The sequence below is a fragment of the Apteryx mantelli genome, chromosome 1, assembly GCF_036417845.1.
Source record: "Apteryx mantelli isolate bAptMan1 chromosome 1, bAptMan1.hap1, whole genome shotgun sequence".
Taxonomy (NCBI): domain Eukaryota; kingdom Metazoa; phylum Chordata; class Aves; order Apterygiformes; family Apterygidae; genus Apteryx; species Apteryx mantelli.
This window is the reverse complement of record NC_089978.1, coordinates 4,997,365-5,021,867: the sequence shown is the minus strand read 5'-3', so window position 1 is coordinate 5,021,867 and position 24,503 is coordinate 4,997,365. Positions and strand designations below refer to the sequence as shown.

The 24,503-nt window shown below is 45.3% G+C and overlaps 1 long non-coding RNA gene across 1 annotated transcript in view; it reads right to left on the bottom strand.

Annotated features, from left to right (window-relative positions):
• Window positions 1–221: 221 nt before the first annotated feature.
• The window catches only part of LOC136991102 (uncharacterized), a 29,449-nt gene continuing 5,167 nt past the window's right edge, over window positions 222–24,503 (bottom strand). Inside the window, exons 2-3 of the long non-coding RNA XR_010883131.1 lie at window positions 11,198–11,255; window positions 222–305 (exon numbers count right to left, since the gene is read on the bottom strand). This is a non-coding gene — a long non-coding RNA (uncharacterized lncRNA). The remainder of the gene's footprint in view (window positions 306–11,197; window positions 11,256–24,503) is intronic.

Below are 24,503 nucleotides of genomic sequence, written 5' to 3'. Positions count from 1 at the left end.
ATTGAAATTACAAAAAACTCTTGATATTGTTTTTTGTCCTGTAGGCACCGGTCACAAGGATGCAGAGATGTCGTGAAGTGCATAGTGTTCTTCCAAAGGAGAAAAGACACTCCCGGCCTTCAAGAAAATCTTGAGGATATGAAGCACATGGACTTTTTTGTCATTGGGAATCAGGTGACAAAAAGAATCCTACTGGCATTTTTTAAAATCCAGCAAGACCATACGTATTTTATTGCCCGCTTCATGGATTTGTAGACTCTGCTGTTGGCTCCGTGCAAGGTCTGGAGAACACTCCTGCAGGCCACCTTTGAAATGGAGAAACAGAGCAGGGGTCGTAACTGCTGCCACTTGCCTGGACTATTCAAGAGCTTCTGCCTATCTTGTTTGGAAAACTTTCCCAGCTACTGGTGGTGTGTTCCTCCTAGGGAAGAGATGGACAAGCGTGTAGAGCTGCTCCATGGTCTCCCTGCAGTACTATACCAGCCCCATCTGCTGTAAGCATTTGGAATTACCAAATGCAGCAGGAGGCTGGTTTCTGAAGATTTCTCCATGGACTTTAATTAAACTTTCACACTAATAGTACCCCAAAGGAAACAGAATGAGGAATGGCAGGGTGTACATTTTACTCCCAAATTTCACACTATCACAGCTGGACAAAAAGGCTCTGATGGGAAGTAGGGAACTCAGAGAACAACTGGGTTAATTAAGGGTCTGAAGGAACTGGTTTATAAAGGAACTAGTCAGCGAGTCTGGCTGAGCGAAACCTAACCTAGAGGTTGAGAACAGAGAAAGAGCGGAGTTTTGAGGCTGGCACAAGATGACAGAGATAGGAATGATTGTCACTATTCAAATCACAGTTGCAGCTGGCAGACCCTACCAAGGTGGTTGCCATGTTGGACCAGGCCATGTACAGCGGTGCAATGTGGATGCCTTGGACCTCTGAGCTTGGGACTGGTTTACAACTAATGGTTTATAGCTGACTGGGGACACACTGAAAAGACTTGTTTTTCAGAGAGCGATGAGAAGCCAATCCCTGAACATGAGTCCTTTTTGCATGCACAAACCCAGAAATCTAGTTCAAAATTCAAATCCTACCAAATAATCACGAGCCATTAAAAACAAAACAATAGCTACAGCTTGAAAAAGCACATTGAGCTTATTTTTTTTGACATGAGATTATCAAGAAATGGAAGCCAAAGTGATTAGATGTACATATGGGCATGGTCCCAAACTCCAGTAGCTAGAAGAATAAAATCATAAAAGAAACAAGCCCCACATGGTTTTGGGCAGCAATTAATTCCTATATTCTTGGCATGGAGACCTTATTTTCCTCATAGGTGTTTCATTGCATAGACAGTTCGTTCTGGGTATGCTGCATAGTCTGCATAAGGTAAAAAGGGATTCTGTCTCATATCTTATCTACTTCATGGTGACAAAGTTACATTACTAATGAATTTTGTTAAATGTCACTCCAGGAACAAAACTTTCAGTTTTATTTTGGATTTGCATGGTACCTAGCATGGGAGAAGTCTTGGTCCAACAACCGGGCAGATGATTGGCGCTAATGTAAAAATCTACAGCAGGTAGAGGGACACAAATTCCTGTGAAAAATATTCATCAATTGTAGACTTGTTCTGAGAAACACAGGAATTGCCAGATAGCCTTAATTTTGAGGCTACACGACCTTTATCACATCAAGATATTCATTATGCCTACATTTCCGTAAGGAACATGCAGACAGACAATCAGTATACAAATATGGTTAATGCCTCCATTGCACCTTACTGGACACAAATGCTGCAGTAGCTACTTAATACGAAAGGGCTGCCTGTCTGCCGAACTTTGAATCTAGCAGTTTTATGGGTTGAGGGACAGTAAAATGCCTTTACGAAGTGATTTGCAGATCATGAAAATGCAGCATGTGACCTTAAGAGTCATTTGCCAGCAATGGTGCTGGCAATAAAATGGCTGGCTGGGTGTTAGGAGAGGCACATAAATTGCTCACATCGCATCCGCGCTGGCTGCACAAAAGGCTTCTGAGTTGTGGTGTGCAAGTCCCTGGCAAGGCTCTGCCCCAGATAGGCATTTTTCCCAGGCTTAAAGACAAGCAGCATTTGGTTCTTTCTTCTCCAGCATGCAGAACAAGCCAATGTCTTTTTCCCCTGGTTTCCACTCAAGTGACTCTGGGCACAAGACTGAAGGAAGCTGCTCCTTGGTGAAAGTGGGGAGGGAGCAACACTCTTGGGACATAAGTGAAATTGCCTCAGACACATACACAAGGGTGTAAAAATGGGTGTGTAAGGTTAAGTCACATGAAATGTCCATCTAGTGTTGCATTCTGTTTTCACCCGTGCCCAGGTGTGGACAGCTAGGGCCGAGTATAAGAACTGGACAAGACCTGTAGAGATATGACTTCAAAATACTCTTCCAGTACAAGAGCAAGGGGTCATCAAAAAAGCTAGTAGGAAACAGGTTCAGAACAAAGAAATGAAGGCGGTTCTTCACACAGTGGATAGTAGACCTGGGTATGTAAGAAGTTTTTATAGGTTCAAGGGGAAGCTGGACAGTACTTGGAAGGGAGATCCATTAGGGACTACCAAAGAAATCTCATCGGGCTTGGGAAATCTGAAATCTGATAGCTAGAGGCTAGGAAATTAGCTGAAGGATAGGAAAATATTGGGAGGAATTATATGTTTACTCATCCCTTAGTGTTCACCAATGGTCAGTTTTGGAGACAAAATACCAGGCAGGGTAGACCCTGGATCTGAAAAGACACAGCCGTTTTGTGTCTAGCACACTATAGCTCAAGAAATTCCTGTTCGGAAGTGGAGTCCTCATAATTTATAGCTCATGAAGCTTTTTACTTCCATGAAGTTGTCTGATGGAGGATGAAATTCACGTAAACTTTTAAGACTGACCTTTCCTCAGCGCAAGAGAGCGACAGCATTCCCCCGCCAATGCCACCTCCCTTGCGTGGAGAGTAGCGAGGGTGATTTGGGAAAGAGAGGAGAGGAGAGGCTGATCCATCATATCACCTTGTCATGTTTGCAAAATTCAAATAGATATATATGTGATCAACAGGGAAAAGGCAATTGCCTTCCACCGCAACAATCTAATGCACAACCCCATTTTACTGGCTGTGCCTGGGGATGTCATGAGCTATTCAGTACTACTGAACTCTAGAACAGTGTCTTCAAATGAACCTAGGACTGGCCAAATGGAAATGCAAAAATATCAGCATACAAATTCCCAAGTCCCAGTCCACATTTATACATCTCATTTCCCTGCTGTTGAAAGTCCCAGTAGAGGCATTTAAAGTGCCAGACGGCTTGCCAGAATATCTTGGGCTTTTTCACTCATGGTATTAAATTTTCTCTGCTCTTACACAGATTTTTTCAGAACAGTCTCCTTATGTGTCTTCAAGCAAGCAATGAAATCCTCTCTCTGTTTTGGTTACATTTATAAAAAAAACCCTGAAAAATAGGTCCACTCCTCCAAAAGTCTTACTGGAAATGTTCCTTCAGAAAATGTCATTTCACCAAAACCTAAAATGCCTCAGGAAATCATACAGACTAAAGAGAACTTTTCACGAAAACACTTGAGATTAGCAAAACACTGAAATGCAATGTATTGTTTTGAGTTTCTCATTAAAATTTTGACTTCAAAGTCAACCTTTAACTCCAATAAAATTATTTTACTTATTTGAAGTCGGAGCACATATTTTCCACACTCACTTTGATGTTTTGACTTAAAATGTAGCTCATTCATATGGATTGTTCAGAACTTCCATTTCACAGAAAATGTAAAGGTAGGATACTAATTCAGTATGTGAATGATTTAAACATAGAATGAAAACACACTTATTGTGCTCAACTTTCTGGTGAGAGAGAAATTCCATTTTTCTGCTTGTGCTATTGAAAAGGTCTTTTATTGCTTTCTTTCCCTTGGGCCCCAGGAGCTGTGCACAGCTTCTTGGACCTGACTGCAAGAAAGCCAAAACTAAGGGTTTTTTAGGAAAACAGCTGTCAAATCTACGCTGTGCTAACAAACGATGATGCTATTTGAAAAGAAATGAATTTTACGCTGTAAGGACCAAATCTTTCACTAGTATACATCAGGATCATTCCACAGACATGTCTCTGACCCCAAACCCACAAAACTTTGAGGGTTTATTTATTTTCTAATGCCCTGCTGTTGAATGCTTCCAAATTTTGTGATAGGAATTGGATGAAGAGGAAGCTTGCCTCAAATAAGGAGGGCTGCCTGCCTGCCAAGCAGCCGTTCATGAAAGCACGATCCCACACTGCTTCTAAAGCTGCTGTGTGGCAAACATTTCATATGGCTGCTGTGTCAGCTTAAACATCTACCCTCTCCCCAGAGCCCTCCAATTGCCAGTTCCTACATCCCAGGTGAGATCCGATTTGAGTTAAAAATAACGGCAGTAAGTATATATAAAAAAAAAAAGTTCAGGGTTTTAAAAATTACTTTTAAGCCAAATTATTCTGGTGATCTTATGCACAGCATAGTCCGGCCCACAGCTGTATCAACATCTGGGAGGGGGGCGCTGGGCAGAAGGAGGAAGGTGGGTGTGCGGAGATGGGACGGACACGGGACCCCCTTCGCTTCAGCTGTTTGCACAGCTGGGATAAAGATGCTTATTCCCAGTATGAACAGGTATCAGATCCTTATGGGCTGGAGCAAGAAAAAAGAGAAATAAACCCTCACGTTGATCCCTGGCAGTGGGATAAGGTGTGGGAGGTGAACATAGCTCAGATCTTCTGACCTGCCTCCTTTCCCTCTACTCCACCTCCATGAAGGACCAACCAAACTGGCCAGCAGCCCCAGGCTCTGTGCCAGCCCATCCCACGGCACCTGCGGGTGCACCAAGGTCACCGGATAGTCAAGATTCAACACAGGCTTTTCCATTACAGAAAGCTTACACAAAGAGCGAGATTTCTTCAGAGTCAGGTCATGATGACTGGATGGTTTAGGAAAAGAAAGAGGCAGGTTAGGGGTCTCAGTTTCTCTCTTCTTGCTCCAGACTTCAGGTCTGAGCAAGTTCAGTGATGTCCCTGAGGGGTCTGACAGACACAGAGAAGATACCGTAAAGCAAGACAAGACGAAACACGAGCTGCTTTGCAAAAGCTGTCCCTAGGGATGTGCATTTTCCCTGGGGAAAGCTAAGGTCCCAAGATTAATTCAAGATAAATTTTGTTATTGGGTGCTCTGAAGTTTCATATACCCTCAAACATAAGGTCCCGTTGGCTGGGTATTCTGCTACTGTCCCTTAAAAAAGCAAAACTAAACCCACCCACTGATATAAGAGCTCAAACTCCAAGCTCTCACTCTCTTGAGATCAAGTAGAATAAGGTTTATAGTAAATATTCTTCTGGGAAGATTGATTCTGCGGGCTTCTCTAAGATATCAAAATGCAGGAATAAGCGTGTTACAGCCAGGCTCTCGAAGAGGCAGGATATCTCTACACCAGGGCTGAGATTGCTCGCTGTACCTTTATTTGAGATAGTGCAATTTATATTCCACAGCCATAGCACTGCAAGAACATCTCCCTAGCCTGCAGCTTCATTTTCTGCGCACAGCTACCCCAGCACTTTAGTTGTCCCATAAATTTGATGGAAAGGATTGGATGCAGAGAGCTGTTCAAATGCCAAATGTCTGGAGCGCTGCAGCTAATGAATGGCTCCCAAGGATTCATGTTTCAATCTATATGCAAATGTGCCCTTTGGTTGGCTTGTGCTGGACTTTTCATTGCTGCTTTATAGCTATCCAGGGAAGCCTCAGGCTCATAGATCACACAGATACAAGGCATAAATGGGAGAAGACTTAAATTATTCAGTATTTACAAGAAAGAGAATCCAAACAGTGGACTTACATTTTGTTTTTTATAATACCATGATTACAGATGAGCCCTGAGAAGACCTACAATAACATTTGTTTTCTCTCCCGCCCCTTATTCCTTGCTATCAAAATATATAGCACAATTAATCACTTAGAAATGCAAAGCTAAATGCATATTACTCAGTATCACCCCGGGAGAGAATAATGTATGTCAGCTCCAGGTAAAAATGGCTCTTGCAGAGCTCAGCTGGGCAATGTTTGTGAATGGATTGCAAGATTTCAAAATCACAGCTCTACTATTCTTACTCCCAGGAAACGAAAACATCTCTTGGAGCATCAACCTCAGTCTCTGCAAAAGCAGGTGAAAATCCACCCCTGCTCATTAATGAACTACACAAATCCCTCTCATCTGTAGTGGTATGTGCAGTTCTGGTTTTAGGAAACGTAAATGAAACTGGAGCAGGTGCAGAGAGGGCTGCCAGGGCCATCGGAGGACCGGAAAGCTTGTTTTAAGAGGAAAGGAAAATTTGTAGGATTTTGGTCAAACCAAAGGCTGAGAGGGAAGCATTTGCTCTCTATATGTATACTGCAAAAATGGCAAGAAGGAGAAAGGATGATTTTTAGCTAAAAGCCAGTTTTGGCACAAGAACAGCTAGCTATAAAGAAGCCACAAATAAATTAAGAAAGAACAGACATAAACAGATCAAGGACAGTTCCTGTCCATGCAGCGCTCGTTCTGTGGGATTTAAAGCTGAAACAGTATTGGGTATGGATACAAGGTCTGGATCGCTGGCTTACCAGACTGCAGCACACCTTCGTTCTCTGCTGCTTTTGCCTCACTTTCTCTCCCACCCCCAGCTGTTTTATACTCTTTATGTCACTCTGCAAACCTCGAAAGGGGACTCCAATGCCATTTGCATGCGTCAGGAGAGGCCCCTCTCCTCATCAAGGGACCTGTGCATCATGAGAAATGATCAAAGGAATGCAACCTCCCCCTTCAGAGGAAACCCTTAGGAGATCAGCGACTGGGAAGTTGAAGAATAGATTCCAAAGAAAACATTACCTATTTTGTGTATTTCTTAAAGCTGTTTTTCAACCATATCTAAATCATTACCACAAACTACACTTTTAGTCAAAATGGGACTCCAGATATGTTCAAACACTTAAATATCAATATAGACGAAGGAATCCTTGCAGAGGCCTTTGTGGTGTTGACATTCCTCTGTTTTGCATGTTTAAGGCTCATTCCTAGGTCTTATGCTCAAAGCAATAGCAGAGGGTGATGCAGACTTTACAGAAAGGACTTCTCCAGGGAAGCACAAGGTCTTGCGTCGCCTCCAAGAGTCAACTGCCAGGAACACTGCTGAGCCAGGAGAGCAGAGCTGTGGTTTCTGACCAAGGCTTTGGTCCTAAAGAGCTTAAGTCTAGTTGAAGATGACTTCCTCTACGTGTCTTTCGCCCTAGTGCCAAAGTAAATAACAGTTTTGTAGCAGGAGGCATTTCCAGAGTGCCTGATCCCTCCAGGCCTTTATTTCTGGCTAGGTTTCGGTTTTGTTTATCTGGATAGCTTAGGTCTCTGCTGTTTCTTTTCATTCCTAATTCTACTCCTTTTCCTTGTTCAGGAGCAGGTTGGGAGGCCACTAGGACTTGGAGAAACACTTTACAACAAGGGCTGTCCTCACGTGGTCTGGACATGGTCCGGAGACCAGAGCCATACAGGTGCAATCTTCTGCCGTGTCTAGGCGAGTGGCTGAATTTCAGAGAATGCCTGATTTTGGTCTTATATGGAAGTCGCTCATTTCTGTGAGCTTGTTTTATTCTTCAGCAGATAAGTGTTTTGGGTTTCCTTTTGGTATGGCCCCGCAGCAGGAAATTTGCAGCACTGGGACACCCTAGCTTTAAGGGCAGGTTATACTGGGGTTGCCTACATGAATGAGAAGATGGAACTGGCAAAAACAGCCATGAGGCAAGCAGCAAACATTTGCTATTTGCCACCAGTACAGCTGTGGCCTCGGCAAACCCTCTCCCCGGAGCAGCGATGCACCGCTCACGAGGCCGTGTGTTTATCTGCGGTACGGGCCACCACACCCTCCTGGCCTCGATTCCAGCTCTAAAAATGCCTCTGCATTAAATGAAACACAGAACGTGCGGGAAAGAGCTGCTGCTGTGCTGTGGAGCCAGAGGAACTTGTCGGGCTGCCAAGACAGGAATTTAGGAAGTCCTCCTTTCTCTTCTTCCCTTTCTTTGTGTGTTGCAATGAACTTGCCACGAGTAATTTGCTAGTCACTAAAGCTGATAAGTTTGGCTCCCTGCAGGCCCCTGCTGGGGAACAATATTGGCTTTTCTTCTAACTTACTGAGTGGAAGGTGCAGAAAAAAAAACGGGCAGGAGCCCAGCGCAGCTTCTCCTCCTTGCTCAGAGCCATGCACTCAGACCACGCTTAGCTGCCCCAGAGCCAAGCCTCTGAGGAAGATTTCTTTGGGAAACATTTTGATGGGAGAGTGGTGCAATGCCACAAGTTTGTCAGCAAGTCCTCAGTTCATTTAAACAACAGGAAAACCAAACTGTAGGAGCCAAAAGCTCCTCACTATCCCAGGTGATGATTTGCTCTTCTGATAGAACTTGTTGGAGAAAGGTTCCAGGGGAACAGGAGTGGGAGGGAAGGACAGTAAACATGTTTTGCACATTCAAGAATGAAAAAAAAGAAAAGACAGAGGGAAAGATCTTTGGAAAGTCATACGAATCACTATAGCTAGTTAGGCAGTCTCAGGAGTAGCACAGATGTATGTCCAAAATCTTTCAGCAAAAGGCAAAGGGAAAAGAGAGATATATCGCTGCTAGTTGCAATTAAGCACCGCCATAAACAGCAACTCTCTGGGCCACAGAGAGTCAAGTGGATCAAGTGTGACTCAGACACTTAGATAGAGTAAATTGGGATAAAGTGATGTCAAAAAAGTAAAGAAATGACCTAAAAAAGAGCCTGTATCTGCTAACAACGAGGCAGCCTCCTGCATTTCAGTATGGAGGGTTCCTTGCTCACATTATCCATGCTGCAGAGAGAAGTTTGCAGTAATCACTCAATTCTACACAAACCTATTTCCCTGTTATTTGACAGCAAAAAGCTGTAGGGAGCTTTCAGTCTCAGAAATACCAAGAATAGTAAAAAATGGAAGCGCTTTTTGAAAATTGCAAGTTTTGTTGGAGGACTAGAGTTTTTCCTGTTTAATAAGAGGAAGATTTAATCCCAAATTAATGCTGGGATCCCAACTGAATGTTGTTGATTAAATTCTGAGGAGCTGACTCGGGGATTCCTTATACACTTTTGACACCCAGTCCTTCCAAACTGAGACTTCTGCATGGAAAGTATCAGCTCTAAAAAATACTGCAAGAGTCTGAACATGCACAATGAATAATCAGTGAAACTTCTGGGTAAATAATCAGGATTCTTGTAATACCTGCCCAGAGGTGATGGGCTCTGAACACTCAGATGATACCAATCAGTCAATTACAAATGGTTCCGGGTTTATTCCCCAGCATCCAACTTGCAGTATAAAAATATCACCATGTTTTTCCTTCCATTGCAACATCCTAGAAATACCATCCCACCTGCCAACACAGGGCCAACATCACTACTGCTCTGCTCCAGCTTTACATTGCTGTAACCCTATGGATGTGAGAGGTAAAAGCCCATGAATTCAGCCCCAGTTTCACACCAGCCAAACCACATCCTGAGGTTTTAATAAGGAGCCAAATCCCAGGCTAGATGCTTGGGACTAGCTAATTAATGCCTAATGCAGAAGAACTGGATGGCATAAAGTGCCTTGATGACCTACTGGAGCTATTACTGCCTTCAGCCATCTGCTTGTCCCCTCTGCTGTAAGCTACTGCCGTAATAGCAGAGGTGGCAGAAGAAAGTAATTGTGTGCCTGTACCTCAGGTCTCAGTTCATGGTTGGGTCTGCCCAAATGCCAAGCATCTAATTTAGTCTTCCACACTTCTCTGTAGACAAGGCAAAGAGACATCTCCATAAAGGAGATTCATCCTATCCTAAGACAGGTGGGAAGGAAACGACTTCAGAAACACCCTGCCTGTGTGCCTGGACAAGACACCTGGTTTTAGGACAACTAGGAAGAGAGTCTATTTGCTTAAAGCTCTGAGGGCAAATTTGGACCAATACAGCAGACTATGAACTAGCGTCTGAACCATTGAGGGGTAACCTGCAGCAGGGAGACATTACAGGCAGCCTAGAGCGACAACATCCTAAACTATTGTAGCCAGAATTATTAGAGGGTATTTCTTAGAGCCCCAGCTGCTATTCTTAACTTTCAAATCAGCATCTGAACTTACTTTGTTTTAATTTCCACATCCATTTTCCCTTGCATCACAAACTCCATCTCTCAGAGTCTGTGACACGGTGCCAGTGCCTCTCAGTTTTGGAAGGATTTCCTTATCTAGCCTAGCGAAGGGCAGTCTGTTTTCGTTGGGCCACAGATTCCTGATAGGTCAGTGCAGTGCTGTAAAAAGCATCTCAGTTGCTCCATGAGCTTGTGGGCACTCCTTCCTTGCCCAGAGCTATGCTCAGCTCTTCTTTACACTGGGATAAAGTTCCTCCATGTGGCTTCAGAGATCCAACGCATTCTGCCCGGTTGCAGCCAAAAGCGGATTTGCCAAGTCAGACTCAGAGCTGAATCAAAACTGTTGGATAGATTCCTTTCACCACCTCCATGCCTGACAGTCCAGACGTATTTGAGTCCCAGCCTGCACCCCCAGCCCAGGACGTGTGGAAGCACTATCAGCCCTCCCCAAGTTAGATGTGGCAAGGAGGTGACTCAGAGGCAGAGAGGGAAAGAGCAATGTTATGTCCCAAACCAGGGAAAACACTGCAAGATCAAGCCCTAAATGAATACTCCAAACCCTCCATATGACTTAACTTCTCTATTTTTTTTAAATAGTCAAAATAGCTTGATCTTAAACAGCCAAAGCAGCACTGTTACTGGAAATCAAAAATCAGTTCTAGACTAGGTCATCCTTCAGGCAGGAAAAAAGCTGTTTTATTCTTCTGCATATCCAGGACTCATGTACAGCTCCTGGGCCATCCCAGAAGAGAAAATGAACGTTGCACATGGTTAATCTGGACTGCACACACAGAGCAATGATTTCCTCTAAGCCAGTCAAGGATTAAGGCTAATGAGTATCTCTGTACCCTTTAACAGTCCTTTTAGAGAAACAGAATAGGATAAAAATAGCCTGTCTTGACCCTTCCCCCAAAAGAAGACTTTTATTAGTCATTGAGGTGACATGGTAAAATTAGAAACACAAAAGAGAAGAGTGCTTAACTTGCCTGTCGTAGAATGACCATGGTTCCTATATAAACACATCAGCAATCACCAGGAATAGACCTAAAACAAAAAAGAAGTTGGCAATTAATGGACCCATGTCATGACTCTCAGACCCCAGCTCAAGGACTGTCCTGACCCTAATGGGACAGATCCAATCCCTAGGTGTGGAGGAAAGCTAGGCGCACTTAAGTAACAGATGTAACTCCCAACGCTTTCATAATATTAATTCCAGACAGTGAGAGATAATCCTCTAGTACATCCAGATTAATAACTGCACAGTGATGAATTAGACAGGAACTGGAAGTTGCTTTTCCAAGTAATATTTTGTAAACTGAGCCTTATAAAATTATCCAAAGATTAATCTATCAAAGAGACTGGTGCTGATTTATTACCTGTGTCACCAGATCCCATGGTACAAGCTAATGCACATGAAGAAGGGCAGCCCTGTCCTTACTGTTCACAAGATTGCATGGATTGATAATCTTTCTATCAAAACTGCTTTCAGGAGGGGAAGGAAAAGACCAACCCTTTCACATTTTGAAATGGAAAATACTTTCTTCCTCTCAAAGTATCTGTCTTCCTTATAAAAATAATATTTGATGATAAAAAAAATAATTTGTGTGTTTATCTAGAAATATACCTTGAAATGGTATAAAAAAGACTCTTGTATATGATTATAGGCCTGATAGGGCATTTCTTAAAGCTGATGGAAGGTCCCATTGGAATCAGTGGTGCAGACAAGTGCCTATATGTTTTACTGCAAAATTCAAAGCAATTCAGAAGGAGTGATGCTCAGACATAGGGTATATCTATGTTGCATGCTGCAGTCATGAGAAAATATCCTTGGGGCTGACAAGGCCAAAGCACAACTAATGCCAGGGTTAGACTGAGTATCTCTCCACTCTGATCCTGCCCGTTGTGTTAATGCACCTTTGTGAGATTTGCAGCTGTATTTTACATGGGAAAGTCCCATGCTGCTCATGGGTTTGTGCTTGCTGGTGCGTGGTGTCACTTCATGGTGCTTCCAACATTAAGTGGGATTGGTTTGTAAGAGAAAAAATACTTTCAAAAAGAACTGAATTTCTGTAGCTCTTAATCTCGAAGTCATCCTTACATGTGTGACCACTTGGCCATCAGTAATTGTTAAATTTATGATGCAGAACATTTTACATTATATTAAATGTAAAGCCACTCTCATGGCTTAAAAAAAAAAAAAAAAAGCATGGCTTAAAAGAAAAAGACCCGCACTCTGAGAACTACATCTCCCATGAGACCCTGGAGATGCGAAGGATAAAGAAAGATGATCTTGCAGGATGCAAGACATTTCTCTTCCTGATGACAAACCAGTCCAGGCCAGTCATGCACAAAATAATTAAATATTTTGCTTCAGGTTTCAGCCAGAATTTTTTTTCTTTTTGTGCTTTCACCCCTCACAAGGCAACATTTCTTGGGGGGATGGGGAAGATGGTAACGTCTTTCCACCTCCCTCAGCCACCTCTAGGTGAGACATCCCAAGGAGACACAACAGAGGACAGACAGTCTTACAAAAAGGGCAGTGTTTATCTATCTCCTGTGTCAGCATCCCAACACACTTTCCTCAGGGCATGGAAAGTGATCCCCTGCTCCGCAGGCACTGCTCTCACCCCAGTCAGTAATCTAGGATTTAGCTACATCTTTGGCACTGAGACCACTGGTTGAATTTTCTATAGCTTCCCAGCTGCTGTGGGAAACACAGATGTTCCCATATGAGCTACCAGAGCTCAGATCTGGGGAAGGAGCAATAGCCAGGTCCAGCTCCATGCTACCTCCAAGCAAGGTTGTGTAGGGCAGAAAAGCTGTCTCTCTGGGTGCGAGCCCAGGGTACCTAAAACCGCACCGCGTTAGTGATGTTGATATGTCTGTCAGGTGAAAGCCATCTGAAACCCTTTCCCCTCCTAGTCAGAGTCGAGACACTTATTTGGGGAAACTAAGTCATGAAATCTGTTTGGTTTCTCACCAAAGCCAAGCTCAAGGCATCTCAGAGGTGAGCAGGGTGCTGAGCTTTGCTGCCCTAGGCGTGGGGCCTGGCCACAGCAGGGCTGTGCTTGCCTTGGAAAGAGCTGCGGCATGGTAGGGAGGGGAGGAGGCAAGACAGAACCATAAGACGCCCTTTGGAGCTGGGTTTCTTCCCCTCTTCTGCCTGCCATGCACCAGTGCTGCCCGTTCCAATTTCCTTCCAAAAAGGCAAGGCACGGGTTCTCCATACTTGAGCTTACAGTTTGTCCTGACAGCTGAAGCTCCAAGGGCAAAGGAGCCCCTGTGGATCAGCTGCCCTTGCAGAGCATCTTTCAGTCCAACAGCTTTCACCCGTTCTGCGGGCTGGCATACAAGCAAAGCCTTCCTCATCCAAAGAGAGATTTTAGTGTGGCCACCAGACTTACAATATGCAACCCTACAAACCCTCATGCATTCCTGAACCTGGAGCAAGCAAGGAAGGATTCATCCCTACACATGGCATGAAAATAGATTGCAAAGACACAGCAGCATTTCAGGTCATTCTGCTTTTCCTTGCCATGCTGCCTGCACCACCTCTACTTCTTACTAGGCACATATTTGAAGGCATAAACCTATGCCACTGAAAGTGGTAGTAGTTTGCCATCTAAGTGCCTTGAAGACCTATCCTGTAATGCCTTCATCACATTACAGAAACCATCCAGCTGATGAAACCAGTTACATGATCCCTTTGCATTGCCCATCTTTTCTTTTCCTGGAAAAGGTACTGGTGTCCTAAGAGCAGAGAAGGCATCACTGTTCTTCAGGAAAGACACACTAAGCAGATTAGACAACTTTTGGCCACCAACCACATTTAAGGAATTAAGTTTGTTTTCTCTGAAAGACAGATGACTGGTGGAAAATCATTCTGCCTCTAATATCTGAAAGGATGTTAGGTGGTTCCTAACTGTCAGTACAAATCTTCTCTGTAGCATATTAAATTATTCCCATTCCCCATTTTCACATGGGTTGAAAATAACCTCCTAACGCTACCAGTAGCGGACCCTGAGACAGACTGCCTAGGGATGCTGAGGAGTCATGTCCACTGGGAATAGTTAGTGAAATCCTGTCTTGGCTCAGGGCAGATGCTAGGTGGAGTGTTGTCTGGAGGTCTGTCCCAGATCTGTTATGTGATGATTGCAGGGGTAGTGTTGAACATGGGGTAGCGTAGCAGATTAGATGTCCGAGTTCCTTGGCTGAGGGACATCTGCTATGGACAAATCATCTTGTAGCTCCTTGCCTCAGTTTCCCTCTCCATAAAACAGAAATCTTACCTAGCAGTTGGGCTCCTAAGTATTCCACTCATTATTGCTTTCCATGTTAATCAGCCAAATGGCCTGTCTTGCCCCACTGGGGCTCTGTGTTGCAAAAGCCATGTGTAGGGAACCTCTTTGCACAGGCTGGGCTACAGCCAGAGGTTCAGGTCTCAGAACCACTCCTTTGGCCTTTCATCCTTCTGCCGCTGGAACAAAGCTCTGCCCCTGCAGCTCCCCTGGCATTCAGGTTACGCCGTGCACAGGGGTCCTGCTTAGCATGACTGGTGGTGATGCTGACTAGGTGATGTGCCGGGTTTCAAGCAGTATTTAGACACCAAATGCAGTTTGCTTTAAACAGGACTTTGGTACCGAGAACCTGTTGCTTTTTTCCTACCCCTTGATCTAGCCTTCAGCCGAAGCCCTCGGGCTTGCTCTTGTTCAGTGCTCTATCAGTCCCCTTGCGACGCTGTTGCAAGGGATGCCATATACAACCAGCAGCCTGCTTTCCCCACAGCTTGCTCGGCAGGGAAATCCCGAATGGGGAAGGGCAGGTAATGCAGCTGACTGTCCTCCTTGTTCTTCCCACAGGGATCAGTAAGAAGGATTGGGATTGTCTGAGCACCAGGGAGATCAGCTGCCCACTGATTCACGGAAGCCCAGATGAAACAAACTGGCCATCTGAACCCTACAGTCCTCGATCCTCAGTCCCACAGCCGGCAGAGAAGTGGGAGATTTGTTATGGACCACCCAGCCCTGAACACGCAAGACCCAGCAGATGTACATCTCCTTTGGGATGTAACCGGGCAGTCAAGTGTAATACTGGTGTGCAAGTGGCCTGGTGCACTGCAATGTGGCAGGAAGGCAGAGGAGATGGCAAGCAGATGTTCACTGAGAAGTGACAGAAGCTACACAAAACATTTGCTAGCAATGTTAGCAATTCCAGTTGCAAAGTGTGCAAACATTAGATTTGGAAGTATCTCAGCATCCCTCTACACCTGGGAGTGAGGGACTGCAACAGGTGAGCAGGGCAGGACTGGGGCACACCGGCAGGATGGTGCTGGGTGGTTCGTTCTGGCCCTAACGAGACTCAGGTCCTGCTCTGCCTCCCCAGGCTGGGTGATGGATATCCTTCCCCAGCACATGGGCAGTGTTTCATGCTTCTTGGGTGACAGAGCTGGTTTCTGAAGTCCCTACGCTCACCCACCAACCATTCACTCCCACCCTTGTCTCCTACGTGAGGCTGTGCAGCAGCTTGTGACATGTGAAATGATCTAGGCTAAACAAAAAGCATCAAGCACCTCTCCCAAATCACTCACACATAAAACAAGAGCACCAAGACATCCTTCTGGGAAGCCTATTTCTTGCAAACCTGGTTCATTTTGCAGACTTCTGAGCATCACAAGCTGAGCATCATCTGAACTGAGATGGCACAGCTGAAGGGAAGCAATGGGGTGAGACTGAATGGGCTAAAAGCCCTTTTAAACTAGATCTAGAGACACAGATGTGTGACTTGGAACGGCATGCTAACTGCTCACTGATCTGTGACTGCAAACAGTGGCCTCCAGAGGCCAAGGAGTGCTTCAGTAGGTGGCCTCCACCATAGTGATCTCCCCCATGGCTTTCTTGCTCGTTCTGAAGAGGTCCCAGATACAAGAGCAAGGGGAACCCAGCAGAGAACAGGAGAAACCCTGAGGCACCTGGACAAAGCTATTGCCATGCAGTTGCAAAGAAGGGGGTTGTTATTCTAATCTGTTTAACTGTCATTTCTGTGCGCCCTGTTAGCATGCCAGGACTGGTTTCCAACCACATGACCAGCCATACTGCTTGGGGGATCGGTTTGCTGCACTAATCTTCCAGAGCACATGCTAATTAAGCACTGGTTAGAAGAAATTCAGATATTTCATCCTAAGCACAAATTCTGTTCCTTTCTCCTGAAGCGCTATGTCCCACATGATTTACCTGTCTGCAAATGCAGTGAAAAAGCAAATAACTAATTTAAGGGGGATGTGCATTGACATTCAGTGGCAGCCTGTCCCCTGCTCACCCACCTTGGTGTAAAGCCTGTCTTTTGGAAAACACCCTAGGCGCTTAGTAGCACGCAATGACAAAGAGAAATGACTGTTCATTCACTGCCTTAGATCTACTTCACTTTACTGGCAGAAATATAATGTACCACATTAGCTCAACAAAGAGATTTAACACATCGATGCTCTCTGCACATTACTACTTTCACCTTTTGCCCTCCAGCAAGGGATTTGAGAAGGATTAAAGATTTTGCAGTGTATCTTGCTGTTCATTTAAGAAATGGTGAATAAAAAGGTCAGACCTACATCCTCGGAGACAAATGCCTTTGACCTTACTGAAAGATTTTCAATGAACTAAACGCTCAGACTCTCACAGGAAAAGCTTCAGACCACCTGTCACGGTTTTTGAGCCCATCTTGGATGAACCTTAGGTGCTTCTAATCTCCTGTCATCCAGTACTGTCGGGGACATCCCTTTCTCCTTGGGCTTTAGCCTCCCATCTTGCTTTCTGCAGAGAAGGTCAGTCCTCCCATCCACTCAAGCGCACACTCAAAGCTATGTGAAGGCCGCCTGTCCAGGACCTGCTGAAGAGTGTGTAATATGGGTTCAAACCCACCCCAGCTGAGGAAAGCCTAGGGTTCGGGTCTTCCTAGAGGAGTCTTTAGGTACTGGGGTGTTGCTTAAAACACAAGCATCGCCCCTGCCTGGGCTTTGGACTGAAATGTTCATGATAATGGTAATTCACATATGCCTTCCTCTCCCATGGCACAGATATCTTCATCCTCAGAGGGACTCACAGGAAGAAGAGATAACCAGTTTTAACTCCTCCAGTGCAGATTCCATAGATAGGAAAATTCAGACTTTTGTTTTTTTCTCTCTCATCTTGTTTAATGGGTGAAAAGACTCATTTCTGTTAAAGGCAACAGTTTTGCCCTTAACTGCAGTGGCAACAGGAATTGGCCCAGCGTATTTGCTGATCTTTCCACACATAGGATGGAATTCCCTGCATTTTTGCAAGTGAGTAAACAGCATGAGTTAAAACTTGTCTCGTGATGGAGGTATGGGTACAAGGCTAACACCACCTGGCCAGCAAGCTACCTATCACCTTTCTGAGAAAGTCCTCTTGTTTATGTCTTAATTGCCACCTCTGCATGAACAGATCAGCTTGAGGTCATGCTGACAGGTTGCATGAGGAATGTGAGGAAACTGTCACCTAGGCAAAAGAGGTCACAACACCAATAAGCTGCAGAAAACATTAGAATTAACCATGTCACGTGATCAGTGTATCCATGACACAGACTATTTGCAGACTCTGCATGCCCTGGGAGGTGGCACAGAGTATGTTTTACTGGAAAGATGCTGATCCAAGTTCACTGAAAGTCAAGAAAGGCCTTTTCTGTAGCTTTTTGATCAGGCCTTGAGTGGCCATCAGATTTACAGTGAACACAATAACGCTGATTTCAGGAGAGAGGGGAATAGCTGTTTTGAACACTGTTAAGAGATGCATTTTAGTGTAGAGAATTATTTCCCCTTCCGTTGTTGGCTGACCTGCATGAATAACTGAGGGGAAAAGAGAGAGGAGAGATTCAAGTGGGGTTGCAAGCTGACATGTGAAAGTAGATGCAATAGTGAGGGGGTAAAGATCCCTCGTGCAGCCCCGGATACTCAGAAAGGCTCCTCATATCTCTTTAGTCATGGATGCAATACCACGCAACTAAACAAGAGTCTGCCTGTGAGGACTGTTTTAGGGAACCTACAGCTTTTTCTCTAGCCGCTTACACAGAGTTCAATGTTACAGTGATGAGAGCCACGTGATTAGCTACTAATAAGATTTGAGGGAACTCCTGCTGTGCTTCTCTTTCCGGTGGGTGGATGCCGTTCCCAGGGAAGATCTGGCAGGTTTTTTTATAAAAAGAGATGTTCCAGTCATCCTGCAGAAATCAAGTCTGGGATCTCCAGACCCAGAAACTTCCAGCTACCAGAAGTAAAAAAGAAAGATCTTTACATGGGAGAACACAGCCAACCTGCTAATCAGCTAGCCAAATGACTAAAGGGAGAAAAGTCTACAGGTGCCAAGCTGGCCTATTACACTAAAACAGACAGGGGCAGGAGTCTTGACACATTAACTACATGGCTGCTTTGCGTTTCTGCACAGTAGCTTTTTCCATACAAGTAGCTCAAGGAAGAAAAAAGTGCAAGGCTCATGCAAACTGCAGACTGTAATTCTGCAAGTGCAACTGAAACCCAGAGAAATGATTCTCGCACCTGAAACCATCAATAAATAGGGTGTAATCTGCTCAACATGAAGTGACAGAGAGGTGTTAGGGGTTGTGCAGTGGGTAGAGTTTCCAGACAAAGACTTTAGCGTCCAGACTGAGGGCCTGATTTTCAGCAGACAAGGAAGAACTGAAAGCTGCTAAAAATCTGTCCTCAGCTGGAAAACTGAGCACTTAACCTGTGTGCTGAGCTCTTCTCATCAGTAAGCTTGAATATGGATCAGCTAAAAAGGTAAATACAGTTGCTTTTTCTGACCCAACCAAAGGAAGTCACTGGCCAGACCCCCAGTAGTGTGAAATGCCTGAGAGAAAACTGACTACAGTGCAACTATGCTGATTTCCACCAGCCGACAATCCAGGCTCCATGAAATGCCGAGGTAGTGATATCTCCGGAGGCTGAGTGTCGAGGATTTTAAAAGGCAGCAAGTGAAAGGAATGTGATCATCTGCTCCTTCCTCCACCAGGAGTTGCAGCATTAATCACAGCCTGCGATGACACCTCCAGGCTGTACCATCCTGTTCATCCTCGCAAAGCATGCACTGTTTTCAGTCTTACCCGAACGCCTGCTCCGGGTGGAAAGGTGGGCAATGTGACTGTGGAGGCTCAAATCCAGCTGCAGGATCTCAGAGCTTGTTTGGTGGTCACCATTCTCCTAACAGAGCTACCCAAACTCTTTGGTATTTGAGACTAGGACTAGTCAGACAACTTCCAAGTGAGGCTTACATCATAAGAATCTTTAGCCTTGTTTAGGGTGTAAGAGTGCAACACTCTCTGAGTTAACATTGCATCTTCATAGTATGTGTCTCAGTATTAAAGGAAACAAAACTAATCCAAAAATGCTGCTGGTATTAGGATGTGATTTTAAACAGAGCTCAAGACAAAAGAAAGAGCTTCCCCAAAGCCAGGAGTCCCGTTCTGTGATGCACTTACTACCTAGGAACGGTGCAAAGCAATGCCTGACCATTTGTTTGTCTCCTCCTGACCACGTTCACAGATCACAACAGGGCTGATAATACCAGTGTCACCAGGGTTTATCCAGCTGACTGCTCTGGGGATCATGGATGTAAGACAAAAGCGTGCAACTCCTAGTTCATCAGTACGCAGCTCTGCTGTGGCTTTCTGCTCCAAATCAGTACACACCTTCCCCTCTCCAATGACACTGTTGTCACTTAGTTGATTTTGTTGTTCTCAGTCTTATTTTATGCTCCAAGTCCCATCTGACACCCAAAATGGTATTCATCTGTTCAGATGCAGACACTGCATTTAGTCAAGTCACACAAGATAACCTCTATACCTATGGAGACAAACAGGTACTTCCAAGGCCCAATTCACTTAATCTGTTGAAGAAGTCTGTTTAGGGCAGTTATTTCTCTCAACTGACTCCAGAGAAAATCCGAGGGGACTGGTTTCATTCGGATGTCCCCTCCTCTCTCCCATCCCTGTGCCCCCTATGCAGTGGAGAATATGTCAAAGGACCACTTAGTGGGCGCTGTAGGATGGATTTGCACAAGCAACCACTTGAAGGGTCTTTGTAGCAGTACCAGTGAGAGAGACACCTCACCTGTATGACTACAGGCTACATTAGGGCAAGAAACCACAGCAATCAACCTCCTTTAGAAAGTCAAAGAATCCATAGGTAGCCTCTGTTCATCCGAGAGTAGTCAGGAAACAGGCGTCAATTTTTCAAGCCTCCAGCAGGAAGTTCAATAGATTTGCCCTGAATTCAATCCTTCCAAAAAGCCTGGCAGGTAGAGAAGCTGAACAAAAGACCTGACTTTTTCGCCCTCCCCGCGCTTTCATGTAGCTGGAGCAGAACAATGCATCATAGCGGCATCTGATCCCAGCTCGCCACAGACCACTTTGCACAGCCTCCCAAAGAGAGCAGTTTTCTTTTGTGCACCAACCTCCACCAGCAACCGAGTATTTTACAACAGCCACAATAATTAATCAAATAAAGTATCCCTTTGCAAGGCAGTCAGGTGTAATTTCAGCATAACCTAGACCTGCAGACTGAACTGGTCTCAGCAAAATGCTGCACTTGTGGACAGGCTAAACGATGTTTGCAGTCTGTTTTCACCTCTTCTTTATTCTGTGGCACAGCTAAGACCCTAAGTGAATTACCAGTCCTACTAGGGTTTACACATGGGGCCTGGGACACGATGAAAACAAATTAAGAATGAAGACTACATTTGAAATTGAGGGAGATTCAGCACATGAACATACCCTCAGGATTATTTTCCTTGGAGCAGGGCTGTCTTGCACAGTGCAGGACTGTACTGGAAATTCCCTTGCTGGTCTTGAGCACACTGGGATGTCTATACAGCACTGTGCTAGGGCCAGAGCTTGGCTCCTGCCCATGCATGCTCAGGGGACCCCAACTTTAGCCTGGGCTGAGTAGATGCACATGTGGAAGCAGCATGCCCTGGACCCCTATCTGCCCTGTCCTCGATGGGGTCACCATGAACCTGCTCCTTACTGGGCTGCTCGGACCCCTGCCATCAACAGAGCAAGGCGTACACGCAGACATGGTGGTGGCTGACTTCAGACTGATGTGTTTTACAATAAAGGTGTGGATTCAGGACAAGTTTCATGTGTGGCATGTCCTGTTGTCGGCCAGGTTCAGGAGGCAGTAACCTTCTCGGCTGTCAAGGCCTGCAGCTGAGCCAGAACCTTTACCCCTTGGTTCAGATGCAGGTTTAATCCTTTGGTTATGTTGCTCAGGCAGCTACAAAGAGTGTGTCTATACTCAGAGAACATCACCATGAATATCCAAGGGAAGGTATATGCACATAGGTATATATACACACCCTATATTGAAAGGTAAAAACATCTCCTAGATATAAAGATATACTCTGGCCAACCCTATGTTGTAGACTCCAACTAGGAATAACTGGGCCATCAACAGAGATTGGACTGGATTATCTCCTGTGCTCTTCTAGTCTTATAGTCCTTATACCTACAGGACTAGAGTGAGAGTCAGGTCTTGTTCCAAGACTGCACCCATTGTGGATTTGGCTTGAGGTCACCCCAAAAAATTTAGAAGGATGTTGGGTGGCTTGTCCAGTGTCACACTGGGAACTTGTTCCTGAAGTGATTTCCATAGGAGTTAGGTACCTGGGCTATTTCTAAGCCCTGTGAAGTGCCTCTTTTTAAAACAGTCTCTAGATGATGTGCCACCACCAAGGAAACATACAGCAGAGTTAGAAGCTGAACCCTAATCTAATCTCAGTTTGATAACTTAATTGCTAATGCACCTCTGCTCTTTTGCTATGTTGGCTAAAGAGAGACCTTACTGCGGCCACTGTTTTAATAACACTCCAGTGAACTCTTATGCTGCATTATTCACCCATGAATCTCAATCAATTTAGAGAGGAGGGGATGACGCTCTCCTTATTTCACACTGAAGGAAACTGAGGCACGGGGTGAAGATGTGACTCTCCCGAAGGTCACCCAGGAGGTCAAGGGCAGAACCAGGAAGGTGCACTGTGTCTTTTGTAGACACCCAAGTCTATGTCCAAGTCTCCAGTTCAAAATGCCTTTAATAAAGGCAGCTTCCCTGAGCAGAGCTCTTCTCTATCCTTAACAAGGCCTAATAAGCAGCGGTCTTGCACTCTACTTTTTCTGTTTCCTAGTGGTCTGGCCTCTGCTGTATGGTCTCTCTCATTTCAGTGCTGTCAGGACTGGCTGGAGCAAGGCCTCTGCAAGTTGTTATAATCCTGCATGGTTTTCCCTAAGCAGGAAACCCTTTGTCAGGCTTTTAAGTGAAATCCCCTTCCTCCACCCCACCTGCCCCTACACGGTCCTCTTATCTCTCGTCAGCCTGGGGAAATTCAGGGCAGCCCTTCAGAGAGGCTGGGGTCAGTCTCCAAAAGAAAAGACTAGCAGGACTAAGAGGGTTCAAATCAGAAGATACCAGCCCTGTTTCATCCTGCTGAGAGTCCTGATGACTCCAGAGGGTGTTTTGGTTGAACAGGGACTGTACAAACTAAGTAGAGACTCTGCTCTGCCCTTCCAAGGGTGCCTTTTGTGCAAGCCACTTCATTAGCAGGAATCGCTGTCACACCCCCCTGGGGATACGGGGGACAGCCCTGTAATAGCCTGAGCTAGGGGACACAGACACTCCCTGACTCATAGGCTGCACGTTCAAAATATTATACTAATTTTGCAGCTGAGGAAGCTGAGTCACAGGGATTGTTCGCCACTTCGTCTACCGCACTTCACGTTTGGTGGCATAGTCGCTGGATGTGCTGAAGCACATGGGATGCTTCGTGCTCTCCAGGATGTCATCTGGCTGAGCTGAAGCCACACTTGTAGTTCGTTGTCAAAGCAGAGGCTAGACTAAAGGGCATATCTGTTAGGTGCTGCACAGGCATAACACAAAAGTCAGTCCATCCCTGACCAGCCTAGATATACAAAGAACTGGAGGCTCCAAGAGGTGAAGTGACTTTGCTCCATGCCAGACTCCCACTTGGTGAGGAGCAGAGCCAGAAATAATGATAGAAGTCCCTCTGTGAGCAGTAGAGCTAACAAAGCCACATTTACAACCATGAAACTCCGTAAGATTTCTTGATGGTAAGTAGGACACAATCCCCAAATGAAGTCTTTCCTGCAGGTGGGACATTCAGAAAGGCTTTCTCCCACCTGGGCTCCCTGGTGTCCAACAGGAGCCTGCTCACACTGCAGGGTGCTAGTTTTTTTCCCACACCTGTCTGCAGATCTTCATGGGGTGCATTTCATTTCCTTGCATTTCCTACAGATCTGTCAAATTTGGAGAGAAATTGGCCAACAAACTCTACGGTGATTAGGTGACACACCTAAAGAGACAGGTAGTGTGACCATACAAGCCTTGTTTCCTCAGGAAACCAGACTAGATGAACAAGTCAGCTCTAATCAGGCACGTAATTTATTCCAGTTTTAACAAGCTGCTCCATTCCTACACTTGTTTGCAGTGTTTTGAGGTATCCCTCCAAGGAAAGGGGTGGCTGTTACTACTTGTAATTTGCGCTCAGCTACACATAAGAAGTGGGTGTTGCTGTAGAGATGTCACAATCTCACTCTGTGGCCTGAGTTTAACATCAGCTGAACCTAAAAAGCTTGACATTTCTTCCAGCCCTCTTTACTTAATATCTTCACTGACTGCTGAGTTCAGTGCTGGGAGGACAGGGCCTGGTCTGCTACTTTGAACGGTAGTCTCCTCTGTGCAAAGAAGGGGTATAACAGGGCATTGGGGGAGATCTTGATGGATATTTCTAAGAGCAATAAGGTTGCCCGACCAGCTCTGTCCCTCTGTCACTGTCACCCCAGAATGATTAACCTGAACGAACAGCAATTGTGTTTCATCCCATCATCGTATCCCGAGCTGACGGGGCTCTCATGGCCAAGATCACTTGGTGCTCTCACGTCTTCCCCCTGCCCCTTTGGGTGCAGGCACAGCAGATTTAGTAGTGGGGACAGCAGCATTGCAGTGTCTTGCTGGAGAAACACATCTGCACTGCCAGAAACTCTCCTTCCCTGGGGACAAGGACCTCCTCCACCATCCACAAACACAAGCAGCATCCCCATACAGAGCTTCCTGCCCTGCATCCTGTTGTGCTGGAGAGGAGCAATTTCTTAAATTGTCTCACTGTCACAGCTCAGCAAAGGCGCTAGTGTGAAGAAGGAACAGTGTCCTTGCAGTATACCTGCTCCAACAGACCTCCGCAGTGTGACAGCATATTGGGC